General features: G+C 43.4%; 1 protein-coding gene across 40 annotated transcripts in view; it reads right to left on the bottom strand.

Annotated features, from left to right (window-relative positions):
* Positions 1–14,329, bottom strand: part of CSGALNACT1 (chondroitin sulfate N-acetylgalactosaminyltransferase 1) — a 323,911-nt gene that overhangs the window by 70,141 nt on the left and 239,441 nt on the right. The gene's annotated exons all lie outside the window — the stretch shown is intronic.

Below are 14,329 nucleotides of genomic sequence, written 5' to 3' on the forward strand. Positions count from 1 at the left end.
CATATCCAGTGAAGGAAAAGACCATTGATTAGCCAAGTCTTTAAAAACCTTCAAGCATAAATCCACTGTGTCCCATTACCCATCTGTTCCCATTTAACAAGCTATCAAGTTTTAAGTAGCGCTTAACCTAATTGCCTCCTCTTGCAACTTAATTTCCTCTTGGCTCTGTTCTCTACTGTCAGAATCGTCCCTACAAAAAACCTTCAGATGAAGTCATCTCTCAGAACTACATTTTCCATACCAACTGATAACCCCAATGGAATCCTCCAAGGTGGGAAAGGTCTGTCTATTCCTTCCCTGGATCTGGGTCTTCAGCACAAGCAGGAGGCTGAGGGCAAAAAGAGGGCCAGGTAGGACTTGGGCGAGTATTTCCAGGATAGAGCCATTTGGCTTGGTTTTCCCTCTCCCACCTCAGCTCCTGCAGGTCCTAGAGTGAAAGTCATCTAGGCAGGAGGCTCAGCAGACCTTTCACTCCAAAGAAGAACAAGCCCGTATCTCTCTGCAGATACTGACTTTTTATCAGCAACCTCAATGGAAACAGATGGAGAAGACACTTCACAGACCCCATCTCTTGCTTACAGTCAAAACAGTCTCCTCACTGCCATCCATCTGCCCCCTTTCCTGGCTGAATCAGATTGAGTCTGACTTTCAGTGCAGGAAAAACACTGGCTGTCCTGACAGCAACACTCACACTGCAAAGGCAATATGGGAGTAGTCCTCTATTTATTAATAGGTCATGTTCAAAAAGTGTACTTATAACCCACTCACAAGGTACAGAAACAATATGATCTGCTGTGGTGAAGTTCTCACACCAGCCCACAAAAACCTCTTTAACCCATTATGTGCCTGTGGTAGAGTATATACCGTGCTATATATAAATCAACCCAAGCACACAACTGTGAAATCCATTCACATTTATAACCTCAAAGTTGGAACAACATTTTGAATAGGACAGGTGGGGAACTGGAGATGAGGGAAATCTAAGTCACTGGTGATGGTGGGTCGGGGCACAAGCTCCAGATGAGGAGGACAGGTGCAGGGAAGATGGAAGCAGAGGTAAATGCCTGGGATTATGCCTCCAGAGAAGGATCAGGACAGGATTCAGAGGTAATGCATAGTTTCCTGGGGTCTTAAAGTCTTGGCTTTCTTTTTTTAATCATTTTTTAAAGATTTTATTTATTTGAGAGAGAGATCGAGAGCATGAGAGAGAGAGAGAGAGAGAGAGGGAGAGAGAGAGACAGCAAGCATGAGCTGTGGGGGAAGGGCAAAGGGGAGGGAGAAGCAGACTCTCCACTGAGCAGGGAGCCTGATGAGGCACTGGATCTCAGGACTCCGACCATGACCCCAGCAGAAGGCAGATGATCAACTGACTGAGCCACCTAGGCACCTCTTCGCTTATTTCCTAATAAGGGTTTGTGTGTGATGGTGATAAAGAGATGGGGCAGGTGGTGTCAATACCTGAGCCACCAATGTGTCACCAGGCCTGCAGGGGGAGGGGAAAAGCAGGAAAAAGGTGTGTATATTTGAGGTGGGAATAAGATATTACCTTCTCCCTTCCCTTTGCCACCCTTTTCATTCTCCCAATCCAGTTGGTAGAGGACTATAACAGAAATTCTAGGAAGGGAAAGGAAGACATAGATGGAAAATAATAACCCCAAATTCTGGCAATGGGGAAGACAGGGATGGCTCAACGCCACCAGTTTGGGAAAGTGTATTTGTAAATGATAAATTATCACAATAAGAATAATTTTACTTGTGATAATATAATATTTAAGGAAAAAATCCAAGTGTTCAACCCTTAAACATTAAGATTCAAATAAAGAATAGAGTTATGGTACAAGCTAGGTTTTTAACTAACAATGCCATTCCTTTGATTGTTGGTCACAGAAAAGAGATCATGGAATTTGAGGTTTTTACTCAAAGTAAATCTTCTAATAATGGACTTCCAGATTTTCAACATGACAACATCCTCGCTCAGTACAATCAATATAACTAAGTTCTTTTAAACTGTTGGATTGTGTATGTTGGTTGAAACTAGATTTGAGAAAAGATTATTGATTAGTAGAGAAACAGAAGTAGAAAAAATAATCATAGGTTTTAATTATTATTTTAAGACGTGGCTTCACACTTCTGCTTTCATTTCAGAATATAATGAGATTGAAGGAGCATCACTTACAGGGAAAACAGGTCTGACTGATTTCAAATGCAACACTGTTTTGACTTAGTGGAGAGCAAAGTTCACAGAACAAACAGCAGCCTAAAATCTAAGGATAGACAGTAGCCCATAGACAGGGAAGAGACCTGGGCACTCATTTATTGGGGTAGATGCAACTGGACACACTGGTAAGAAGTACTTAACAAAATGATGGAGACTAAGAGGAAGCTGGCAAAAAAGGGAACCCCCTGGGATTCAAAAAAGTAGAGAACTCTGTACTCTCTTGCAGGCTCTTTCTCTAGAAACTTCACTGAATACTTAAAGAAAAATCACTTGCCAACAGGGAAATACAAATTAAAACCACAATGAGATACCACCTCACACCAGTGAGAATGGGGAAAATTAACAAGGCAGGAAACCACAAATGTTGGAGAGGATGCAGAAAAAAGGGAACCCTCTTACACTATTGGTGGGAATGTGAAATGGTGCAACCACTCTGGAAAATTGTGTGGAGGTTCCTCAAAGAGTTAAAAATAGACCTGCCCTACGACCCAGCAATTGCACTGTTGGGGATTTACCCCAAAGATACAGATGCAATGAAACGCCGGGACACCTGCACCCCGATGTTTCTAGCAGCAATGGCCACAATAGCCAAACTGTGGAAGGAGCCTCGGTGTCCATCGAAAGATGAATGGATAAAGAAGATGTGGTTTATGTATACAATGGAATATTACTCAGCCATTAGAAATGACAAATACCCACCATTTGCTTCAACGTGGATGGAACTGGAGGGTATTATGCTGACTGAAATGAGTCAATTGGAGAAGGACAAACATTATATATTCTCATTCATCTGGGCAATATAAATAATAGTGAAAGGGAATAGAAGGGAAGGGAGAAGAAATGGGTAGGAAATATCAGAAAGGGAGACAGAACATAAAGACTCCTAACTCTGGGAAACGAACTAGGGGTGGTGGAAGGGGAGGAGAGCGGGGGGTGGGGGTGAATGGGTGACGGGCACTGAGGGGGGCACTTGACGGGATGAGCACTGGGTGTTATTCTGTATGTTGGCAAATTGAACACCAATAAAAAATAAATTTATTATTTAAAAAAAATCAGAAAGAGCCTTAAAGTGTTCATATGAAGAATAAACAAAGCCCAAAGTCAGTACAAGTAAGAATATAATAAATATCAGAGTGGAAAAAAGTGATATACAGGCCAAAAAGCAATAGAAAAGATCAATAAACTAAAAGCTGATTATTACTAATGATAAAATTAATAAACATCTAGCCAGACTCATCAAGACAAAAACATACAGGGCCCAAAAAAGGAAAACCAGAAATGAAAGAGGAGGTCACCACTGACAGCACAGAAATACAAAGGATCATGAGAGACTACTACCAGCAAATTTAAATATGCCAACAAATGGAAAAACCTAGAAAAAAAAAGACAAATTCCTAGAAGCACATAACCTTTCAAGACTGAATCACAAAGAAATAGAAAATCTGAACAGACACACTACAAGTAACAAAACTGAATCAGTAATTTAAAAATGGAATCCAGGACCAGTGGCTTCACAAATGAATTCCACCAAACATTTACAGAAGAATTAGTAATTATCCCCTTCTCAAATAATTCCAAAAAACTGATAAAGAAGGAATGCTTCCAAACTCATTTTGTGAAGCCAGCAATACTCTGATTCTAAAACCAGACAAGATCATTAAAAAAAAAGAAAATAAAGCCATTATCCCTGAGGAACATAAATGCAAAAATCTTCAACAAAAAATGAGTAAATTCAATAATACATGAAAAGGATCATACACCATGATCAAATGGGATTTAGTTCATGGAAGATTCAATATCTGCAAATCAATCAACATGATATACTACATTGAGAAAATGAAGAATAAAAGTCATATGATCATCTCAACAGATGCCGAAAAAGCATGTAACATAATTCAACAGCCACTTAATGAAAACTAACTCTCAACAAAATGGGTATAAAAGAAACATACCTCAACATAATAAAGACCATATATGTCAAATCCAGAACTAACATCATACTCAATGGTAAAAAATGGAAAGCTTTTCCTCTAAGACCAGGAATAAGACAAGGAAACCCACTCTCGCCACTTTTCAAGATCATATTGGTAGTCCTAGCCACACCAGTTAGGCAAGAAAAATAAATAAAAGGCAAAAGAAAAAAAAAACAGAAAGGAAGAAAAAAGAAATAAAAATAAACAAAATGCATTCAAACTGGAAAGGAAGAAATAAAATTGTCACTATTGCAGATGACATGACTCTTTATATAGAAAATCAAAAGGACTTCACCAAAAAACTATTAGAACTAATAAATTAATTCAGTAAATTTGCAGGTTACAAAACTAACATACATAAACCAATTACATTTCTTTCTATACATTAATAAGGAGTTATCAGAAAGAGAAATTCAGAAGACAATCTCATTTACAATGGCATCAAAAAGAATAAAATATTTAACCAATTTAACCAAGGAGGTGAAAAACCTGTACTCTGAAAACTATAAGATATTGATGAAAGATATTAAAGATGACACAAATAAATGGAAATATAGTTCATGTTCATAGATTGGAAGAATTAATTAATATTAAGATGTCCGTACCACCTATAGAAGTCCACAGATTCAATGCAATCTCCATCAATAAATCACTGACATTTTTTCACAGAACCAGAACAAATAATCCTAGTATTTGTATGGAATCATGAAAAACCCCAAATAATAGCCAAAGCGATCTTAAGAAAGAAGAACAAAAGCTGGAAGTGTCACACTTCCTGCTTATAAACCATAATACAAATCTATGGTAATCAAAACAGTGTGGTACTGGCACAAAAACAGACACATAGATCAATGGAACAGAATAGAGAACCCAGAAATAAACCCACACATATATGGTTAATTAATCGATGATTAAGGAGGCAAGAACATACAATGTGTAAAAGGCAGTCTCCTCGATAAATGGTGTTGGGAAAACTGAACATCTATGTGCAAAAGAATGAAACTAGACCATTATCAACATACACCTTGTACAAAAATAAATTCAAAACAGATTAAAGACTTGAATGTAAAACCTGAAACCATGAATAAATAAATTAAAAACAGATTAAAGACTTGAATGTAAAACCTGAAACCATGAAACTCCTAGAAGAAAACAAAGGCAGTAAACTCTCTGACATTAGTCTTAAACAATACCAGTATTCTCAGGTAAGGACAACAAAAGCTAAAATAAACAAACGTGATGTAATGAGTGCTGTGTGTTATATGCAACTGATGAATTACTGAACACTACATCTGAAACTGCTGATGTACCATATGTTGGCTAATTGAGTTTAAAAAAATAAATAAAAAACAAATGAGATTATATCAAACTAAAAAGGTTTTTCACAGTGAAGAAAAACATCAACAAAATGAAAAGCCAACCTACTATATGGGAGAGGATATTTGCAAATCATATGTCCAATAAGAAGTAATATCCAAAATATATAAAGAACTTACACAACTTAATATCAAAAAACAAAAAAGATTAAACAATAGGCAGAGAACCTGATGGATATTTTTCAAAGGAGACATACAGATGGCCAACAAGCACATGAAAAGATTTTCAGTAGCACTCATCATCAGGGAAATGAAAATCAAAACAACAATGAGATATCGCCTCACATCTGTCAGACTAGTGATTATCAAAAAGACAAAAATAACAAGTGTTAGCAAGGATGAGGAAAAAAAGCGAACCCTTGTACTCTGCTGGCAGGAACATAAATGGGTACAGCCACTATGGAAAACAGTATGGAGACTCCTCAAAAAATTAAAAACAGAACTACCATACAATCTAGCAATTCTACTTCAGAAGAAAATAAAACCACTAAAGAGCTATCTACACCCCCATTTAAATAATGTCAGCAGCATTATTTACGAGATATGGAAGATACCTAAGTGTCTATCAATAGATGAATGGATAAAGAAATTGTGGCATACAAATATACAGATCCATAAGAAAAAAGAAATCTTACTATTCTTGATAACATGGATGGACCAAGAGGGTATTATGTTAAATGAAATGTCAGACAGAGAAAGAAAGATAAATACCATGTAATTTCACTTATATGTGGAATCTAAAAAATAAAACAAACAAAACAAAACAAATATTCATAGACAGAGGAAACAACTGTTGGCTCCCAGAGTGGAGAGGGGGGCAAAACAGATGAAGGGGATTAAGAGATATAAACTTCCCTTTTTTAAAAAGATTTTATTTATTTATTCATGAAAGACACACACACACACACACACACAGAAAGAGAGAGAGAGAGAGAGAGAGAGAGAGAGGCAGACCACAGGCAGAGGGAGAAGCAGGTTCCATGCAGGGAGCCCGACGTGGGACTCGATCCTGGGATGCAGGATCACACCCTGGGCTAAAGGCAGGCACTAAACCGCTGAGCCACCCAGGTGTCCCTAAACTTCCTGTTATAAAATAAATCATGGGGTTGTGTTAACATCCATGTGTTAACACAGCAGAGGGAAACTGGTCAATAATACTGTGATAATTTGTATGGTGACAGATGGGGATCATTTTGTAATGTATGTGCACCTGAAACTAATAGGATATTGCATGCCAGTTATACATCAATTTTAAAAAAGAAAAACAAAAGACAGAAAACATATATGTGGTTCAGGGCAGGAGAGAGGACAGTAGCCATATGGGAAGAGACAAGAAATTCCTCCTGTCCCATTCTCTCCTGCCTCCTCTTCATGGAACAAAAAGTTTATTGGTGGTGAAAGGGCAATCAACATTCTCGCCATCAGGGAGCTGTGGAACTCACTGCAGCTAGCGGATGGGAGAAGTCAAAAAAGCCTTATTCCCAGAGGTAGATCAGGAGAGCATCCCGAGACCTAGCAACATGGTGCCTGTGTAGGATCTCGATTTAGTCAGTACACCATGGACTGCCCCACAGTCCTGCAGGACTAAGCCAACATGCCTGAATTAACAAGTAACAGAACTGCTGGGATGGGACAGGGGAGAAGCACCAGAAGACCTTCTCTGAGATGCGAAGGGAAGACCTAAATTGCAGGGCTGAGCAGAGGATGCTCAGGCAAAACCACCTCTGCCCCAAGCACAAGGCATCATGACAGGAATCTGAAGGCTGTGGTGCTGAGGGTAACCACAGCAACAACAAATCTCAAACCCAGCCCCACTGCTGACTAGATGAACTCTGTCCCCCCTACATACACACACACACACACTAAAGGCCCAGGAGAAGGAGAAGTGTGCCATCTCCAGGGACAAACACCCCTGGAGCGTTGATCAGTCTCTACTAGGTACATAAAATGTCTGGCTTTCAACAAAAATTACGAGGCAGGAAAAAATCCAAGACACAAAATGAGCATCAGAACCAGAATCAGCTATGACACAGATGCTGGAATCATCTGACAAGGAATTTAAAATAGCTCTGATCAATATGTCAAAGGCTCCAGTGGGAAAAGTGGACAGCATGTGCAATCAGGGAATTTCAGCAGGGAAATGGAAGAATCAAATGGAAATGTAGAAATTAAAAAATACAGTAACAGAGATAAAGAATGCCCTGGATGGGCTCAGGAGTAACCCTCTTTCTGCTGAGGGACAGATCAGTTAACTGGAGGTGGGGCACTAAAGTTACCCAAACTGAAACACAAAGAGTAAAAATGTGCAAACAAAGAAATAGAGCATCAAGAGCCAGGAGACAATGTCAAGCAGCCTGCCATACACATAACTGAAATTCCAGAAGAAGAGAGAAGGAATGCAGCAAAGGAATAATTGAAGAAACAGCAGCTCAGAATTCCCCAAAATGAATGACAGACACCAAACCACAGATGGAAGAAGCCCAGAGATCCCCCGCAGAGGAGAAATACTAAAAACAAAACAAAACCTAGAAATAATTTAGCTGATAGCTCTGTACCAGTGTTATCATCCTTGTTTTGATCATTGCACCATGGTCACATAAAACACTGACATCAGGGAACCAAGGTAAAGGATATACAGGAACTCTGTGCCATTCCTGCAACTCTTCATTAACTGTAAAATATTTCAAAATAAGGTCTTGGAAATGGCTTTACTATTAGGAACTACATTTAGAAGGTACTGGTGGTAATGTGTAGAACCGAAGATGAAAATAACTTTCTCAAGTACTCTCCACACCCACTTCTCTCTCATCTCTAGCATTTGTGTTCTTGAGTTTGGAGTTTAGTTGGCTTTTATTCTGCTTTTACGTATTTATTTAAAAAATCTGGGAACATGACTTCCCTTTCTTAATTGAAGTATAACAGACACACAATTTCACTTTAGTTCTAGGCATACAAGAGAGATTCAACAAGTCCACACAATCATGCTATGCTCACAAGTGTAGCCACTACTGGTCACCATACAATGCTACTAAATACCCTTGACTGTTATTCCCTCTACTGCACCTTCCATCCTTGTGACCCATTCATTCCAAATTGGAAGCCTGTACCTGCCATTCCCCTTCCCCTTTTCTGCCACACCTCCAGCCTCCTCTCTGGCCAGCACCAGTCTGTTTGAATTTGGAGTTTAAATCAGATTTCTGGTCTATCCAAGGAACTCAAGTACTATTTTACAGTATTACTTCTATGGAAAATATCCTCTAATCCAAACATCTAATTTACAATGGAACTTTAAGAGCAGGGCAGATTTGTAAAGTGAGTATCATGCCGACCTTGGATTATAAACATGCTTTTATTCCCAAAGGTGTAGAGCGATTTCTTTGCTACATACTAATTGTGCCTTGTCCACAACCAGACTGGAGCTGCGAGCTGAGCAGGGTGTGACTTGGGTCGACCAGGAGTACACTGCACCCCAGGGGTGGGAAGGGTCAGGAACCTGGCTCCCCATCCCGCAGGCAGGTGGACCCTGGTGCAGTGGGACGTTTAGGCTCCTGCCACTGGCTCCCTAACGGTAAAGACTGCTGTGCTGGCTGCAACTGTCACTAGAAGTCGTCCCTAAAGTTGGGCTAAGTCTAGGGGAGAGCTCTAAAACCAGGTGGAGAAAGCACCACACAGTCCACCACTTTGGAAAGAGTGAGAATAAATTTCAGAGAACATCTTACAGATCGGAAGACACGGGGCAGAGAGGCTGGGAGCCCAGGTTTCCCTGGTTAAGGAGGGCTCTTGGGGAGGGAGTATTGGGGTAGGGCAGGCCCCAGGATAGGGACAAGGTGGGATGGGCAGGGCAGGCCGGAGGATGGGGCGGGATGGGTAGGGCAGGCCCGAGGACAGGGCATCAGGATGGGCAGGCCAGGCCCAAGGACAGGGATGGGGTGGGACGGGCAGGGCAGGCAAGGCAGGCCCGAGGAATGGGGATGGGGATGGGGCTGGAGGGAGTGGCAGGAAGGGCAGTGGAGAACAGCAGGGCGGATGGTCGTGGCATCTGTCAGGAGCACCCAAGGAAGGTAGTGTGTCTGGGAGACTAGGATCAAAAAGTAATTGGCGCCTGGGTGCCTAGGTCAGTGAGGTGTCTGACTCTGATGTCAGCCCAGGTCAGGATGTTGGGGGCCTGGGAGCCTGCTGGGGTTCTCTCACCCTCCATGCACTCTCTCTCTCAAATAAATACATTTTCAAACGAAAAGTAATCCCTGTCTTTCACACAACAGATACACGCGCCAAATGGCTCCTCAGCAGCTTTCAAGGAGCTGTTCTGAAGTCAGTATTCACTCCTCTTTTCAACCCCCTCCCACAAAGCTGTAATGGTTCTGAGAAGACTCGCACATCTGGGCAGTTTAAATACCTCTGTTTGTGCTAATGGCTCCTAGACGCTGTCAGTCTGCCCTCAGCTGGGTGCACACTTGGTCCTGTGTCTGCTGGTCGCCCCGGGAACTCATGTTTTCCCTTCTCTTCCTATTAGAACTTCTCCCCAGTCTTGTACTACTCACTAGGTGGAGGGCCTCCAAGGTTGTCTGAGCACCTTGGATGTGTCTTTAAAAGATACCCCATCTCATCCCAGGGCCAGAGGAGCGTGTGCATTGGGTCAGAGGCCACCAGAGGGGAGACACGGTGTGCTGAGGTACCAAGGTCGAGACGTCTGGATTCTTGGCCCCAACACCCACCAGAGGAGGGACCTTGATGTGGGACAGAGATCGTGAGCAGGTCTACCTGTCTGGTGGAAGAGGGGATTAAGTAAACTGGTGTGTGGGAACCGTTGGAAGTAGTACCCAGTGCACAGACATAAGAGCAGTGGGATAGACCCCACCCCTGACCACAGGGACCTCCAAGATGCTGAACTGCCTAAGCACTTGAGGACCACTGCAAGCAGGACGAGGAGGGCTACTTGGGGTCCAAGAGCTGGCTTCACTGCCTCCTGGGAAGGTTAGACCTCCCAACTCCAGATCCAGATGATCCCAGTTGTGCTAAACCCCTATGCCCATAGCTCAGGGCTCTCGTGAACCCCGCCCCTGGTGAACCTCGGGTCCTGCATGCTGACCACGCTGGTCTCCATACTAACCCTAGACACCAATCCTATTCTGGAGCCTGCTTGCTTTCTGGTACTCCTCCCCTAGTCTCCTCTTCCCTTTCACGGAATCCCTTGTCGGCTTTAGGGATGGGCTCCCATCCAGCCTCCGCTGGCATCTCCCCTGAACGTCTAGCCTGCGCTCAGCACCAATCCCGAAGAGTACCCCCTACTGACCCTCGACCCCTCAGTGCTGGGCCTCCCTGTGTACATAACCAGGTCCCTCAAGCCTGAGACCCACCGTTACCCTCCTTCTCCGGACCCCAAACGCTGAGGACATTCCGCCCCAACAGCAGGCATCCTATGCATGAATGTAGGTTCCCCTGCTGTGAGGCCCCACCATGCCCCCATGGGATAAACCAGGGATCTGGCTAAAAAGCTACAATCCTTTCTGCAGACCCCGCCTCCTTCCTACTAAAGGGTCTGAGTGGGTGAAGTGTGAGAGGCAGCCCTGGCCACATGTCCCAGGAAGGTGCTCCTGGGCTGTGTCCCAACACCCCCCCCCCCCCCCCCCCCGCCTAGGCTCACATCCTTCCTTCACATGAGGCCCCAGCTCAGTCCTTCTCTCTGCTAAGCCTTTGTTCCCTGGTCCCCCTAAAGCCACATTTGCCCATCCTGGACATCTCCCCATTTTCACAAGTGCTCTCGTTGCCTCTTAACAGGAAACACAAGGCAGGAGAGCAGTGACAACCCCAACTTCTGAAAAACTCCCCTGGGAACAAAGCTGCCTGGCATGAGCACAATGACAAGACCGCACAGAGTCATACTTCGCATTCCTGCAGTTCTGTGACAGAAAACACGGTTCCATGTGTCTCTGCACACTGAGGGTCCATGGAGCTGACCCCTAGCAAAGGCCAGCTACACAGCTTGCCCCTAATTCTGTCTCCCCTTTATGCCTCCCTCCTGTCTTCTCAGCCTTGGAGGTGGGACTTGCTACCCAGTGTACAGGGCTCTGACAAAATGAGAACCAAAGGCCCCCTGTGTTGAAATTATTAAGAATTTCCAACTATTCTACAACAGCAGAGCATTTACTGTAGCTTGGGACTCTGGCACCTGCCCTGACAGGGGCTGGACTCCTGTTTCCAGCAGAACCCAAGGATGGGCCACTTCCTCTCCCACCAGGCCTACTCAGAACTCAGAAGTGAGCCCCAGGCAGGGCGTGGTGAGGTGAGAGCCAGTCAGAAGGGCTGGCCTGACTTCTAACGGCCTAACTCCCTGGATATGCTGGAGATGCTGGCTGAGAACTGAGACCCACCCCAGGACCTGAAGTCTTTCTGCCATCCCGCTTGCCAGCACATCTCCCCGCATCCCAAACAGGTCAGACCCTCCCCACTGTGCAGACTCTCCCGCCCATTCCCACCCCAGTTCTCCCCTATTTCTGCACCAAGATCCTCAGGCGCTCTCCCAAGACGGCCAGAAATGCATCTGCATGCCTGCCTTCCCTCTCCTACCCCAAGTCCCAAAGTCGCTGACAGAGAGGCCTACAGCTGAAATACACACGGAGGAAAGAGCCCACTTCCTCTCCTCACTGAGCACCTGCTCTCTAAGTGCCCAGGACCTGGAAATGGACTTGACTCACCCAAGTGGTCACAGGGTATCCCTTAGAGGTTACAGTGAGACACAAACAACGGAAGTCAAACACTCTAGCTTCACTCCTTGCCTTAGCTTTCTTTCCCAGGAAGCACGAGTTGCAGGTTATGGAGCACGGGAGGTCGGGATTTACTGTACAAGAGCTACTAAGGTTTTATAGTGACTTCTGTGCCCCTCGCTTTAAATCCATGGTGCTCTCAAAACCTTCATTATCTTGTGGATCACTGGCTTGGCTCCACCTCACCCCCAAACTCTGTCAGTGTCTCAGCCACTTGAGTCACCACTAATCCACAAAAGCTGGTGGGGGTAACAGAGCGCAATCCCATGGGGACAGACAAAACAAACGCCTCATACAGACTCATGTTCTCAGCCACTTGGATTGTAAAAGAATAACTTGGAAGGCTGAATTGTTTTACAGAACCACATCAGATTTTTGTCCAAGAGTTCGACTGAAAGTATGAAGTCAAAGCCAGAAGTTATGCCGCTCAGATTTAGAAAGGAGTCTGTACATCCCAGACTGAAGGAGCAGCTGAACCACAAACATAAAGATTTTCTGTTCACTTGAGGAGATAAATATGTAGGCATCCTAAGGCACAGAATTGGATCACACTTTTCTATTTTAATTTCTTTTCCCAGATACTTGTAAAAAAAAAAATGTCATGTTCTTATATAAGAAACCAACACAAAAGTCAATGCCAACATCACATCTAGGGAAGGGAAGAGGGAGGCACATGCTGTTCCCTCTGTTTCAGAGCTAGAAAATAATTACATTAATACAGATAACAGATAGTCATCAATATGGTTGGTGCTCTCCCTCTGCAAGCTCCATGGCACCTTGGAAGTGGCCATGATCAGTCCACACCTGATAATCTGCCCAAATTCCTCCTTTTGTAGAGGAGAATCCCAAAGGGTTGGTGGCATGTCCTGGTCACCCAGCACAGTGGGTGGCAGAGGACCCTTCAGGGATGGTTGCCTGGCAAAGTTAAGAAAAAAAGTTGAAGCAGTGCTCTGCATTTTGCAGAAGGCTGGGGTGGGTAGTGCCTTGGAGGATGTTAAGTCCAGTCTCTAAGGAAAGAGGAGGAAACCAAGTGTCAATGGGGTTTAAGGGTCTTGGTCAAAGCCACACAGCTCCCCATGCTCATGTCATCATGCCACCTGCCTCATAGTCAGCTTGAAGCTTTGCAAAACCATTATCACCCTGAAGCATTCCATGTGCTTTTATAATCGTTCCTTTAAACACCAAGAATTCCTATACTTGTTCCAGCTTCAGCACATCAGTTGTCATCCTAGGAAAACAGCTGACCAGACCTTCACCAAATCTGGAAGATACGTGTGGGTTGATCTGCCTTAAAACAGAGGCTGTGTGCCACACATGAAAGCAACACTCAGTATCTAGGATCACAGCGTCTCTGACAGAAAGCAGTTGTATCTCTGAGCAAAGAAATTCTGGGACGAGAGGCCTGCATCGCTGCTAAGAACAATGGGCCTTGCGTATGAAGATATTGCACACAAAAAGCAGACAGAGGTTTCAAATATGAATGCAGATGAAAAATCACAAGGGCAAACATCCCAAATTGCAGACATTGATTTGTAATCAAGTTCTTTTGAAATTGCTTCGTGAGTGGGCAGTTCTTGGGCAAGTGGCAACCAGGATTGTTTTTTAACGAATAACAATTTTTTTTTAAAATGGCTCTCCCTGGGTGTCAGCTAGTAAGATACTGTGTGTGGAAATGTTTCATAAACTCCAGGGCACTATAAAATGTGATGCCGCAACATCATGATATTTTGAACTCTTACCCAGTGCTAGCCATGAGCTTATACTTGCTAGCTGCCAAATGTGCTAGGCATTTTTAATACCTCATATAAATTATGAACAACAGCAACAAAAATCCCAACAACCAATAGCTTGATCTTGTAAAAGATTTCTTTACCTGGCTCTACATATAGTAAAAATAATTCTATATCAAAATTGCATGGATTTACGGTTCATATAAAAAGTGAAAAAAATCATAAGATGGGGACGTGTCCAAAGAGAACAGGCGTAAATAGCAGTGAT

Source organism: Vulpes vulpes, chromosome 7 (assembly GCF_048418805.1).
Source record: "Vulpes vulpes isolate BD-2025 chromosome 7, VulVul3, whole genome shotgun sequence".
NCBI lineage: Eukaryota > Metazoa > Chordata > Mammalia > Carnivora > Canidae > Vulpes > Vulpes vulpes.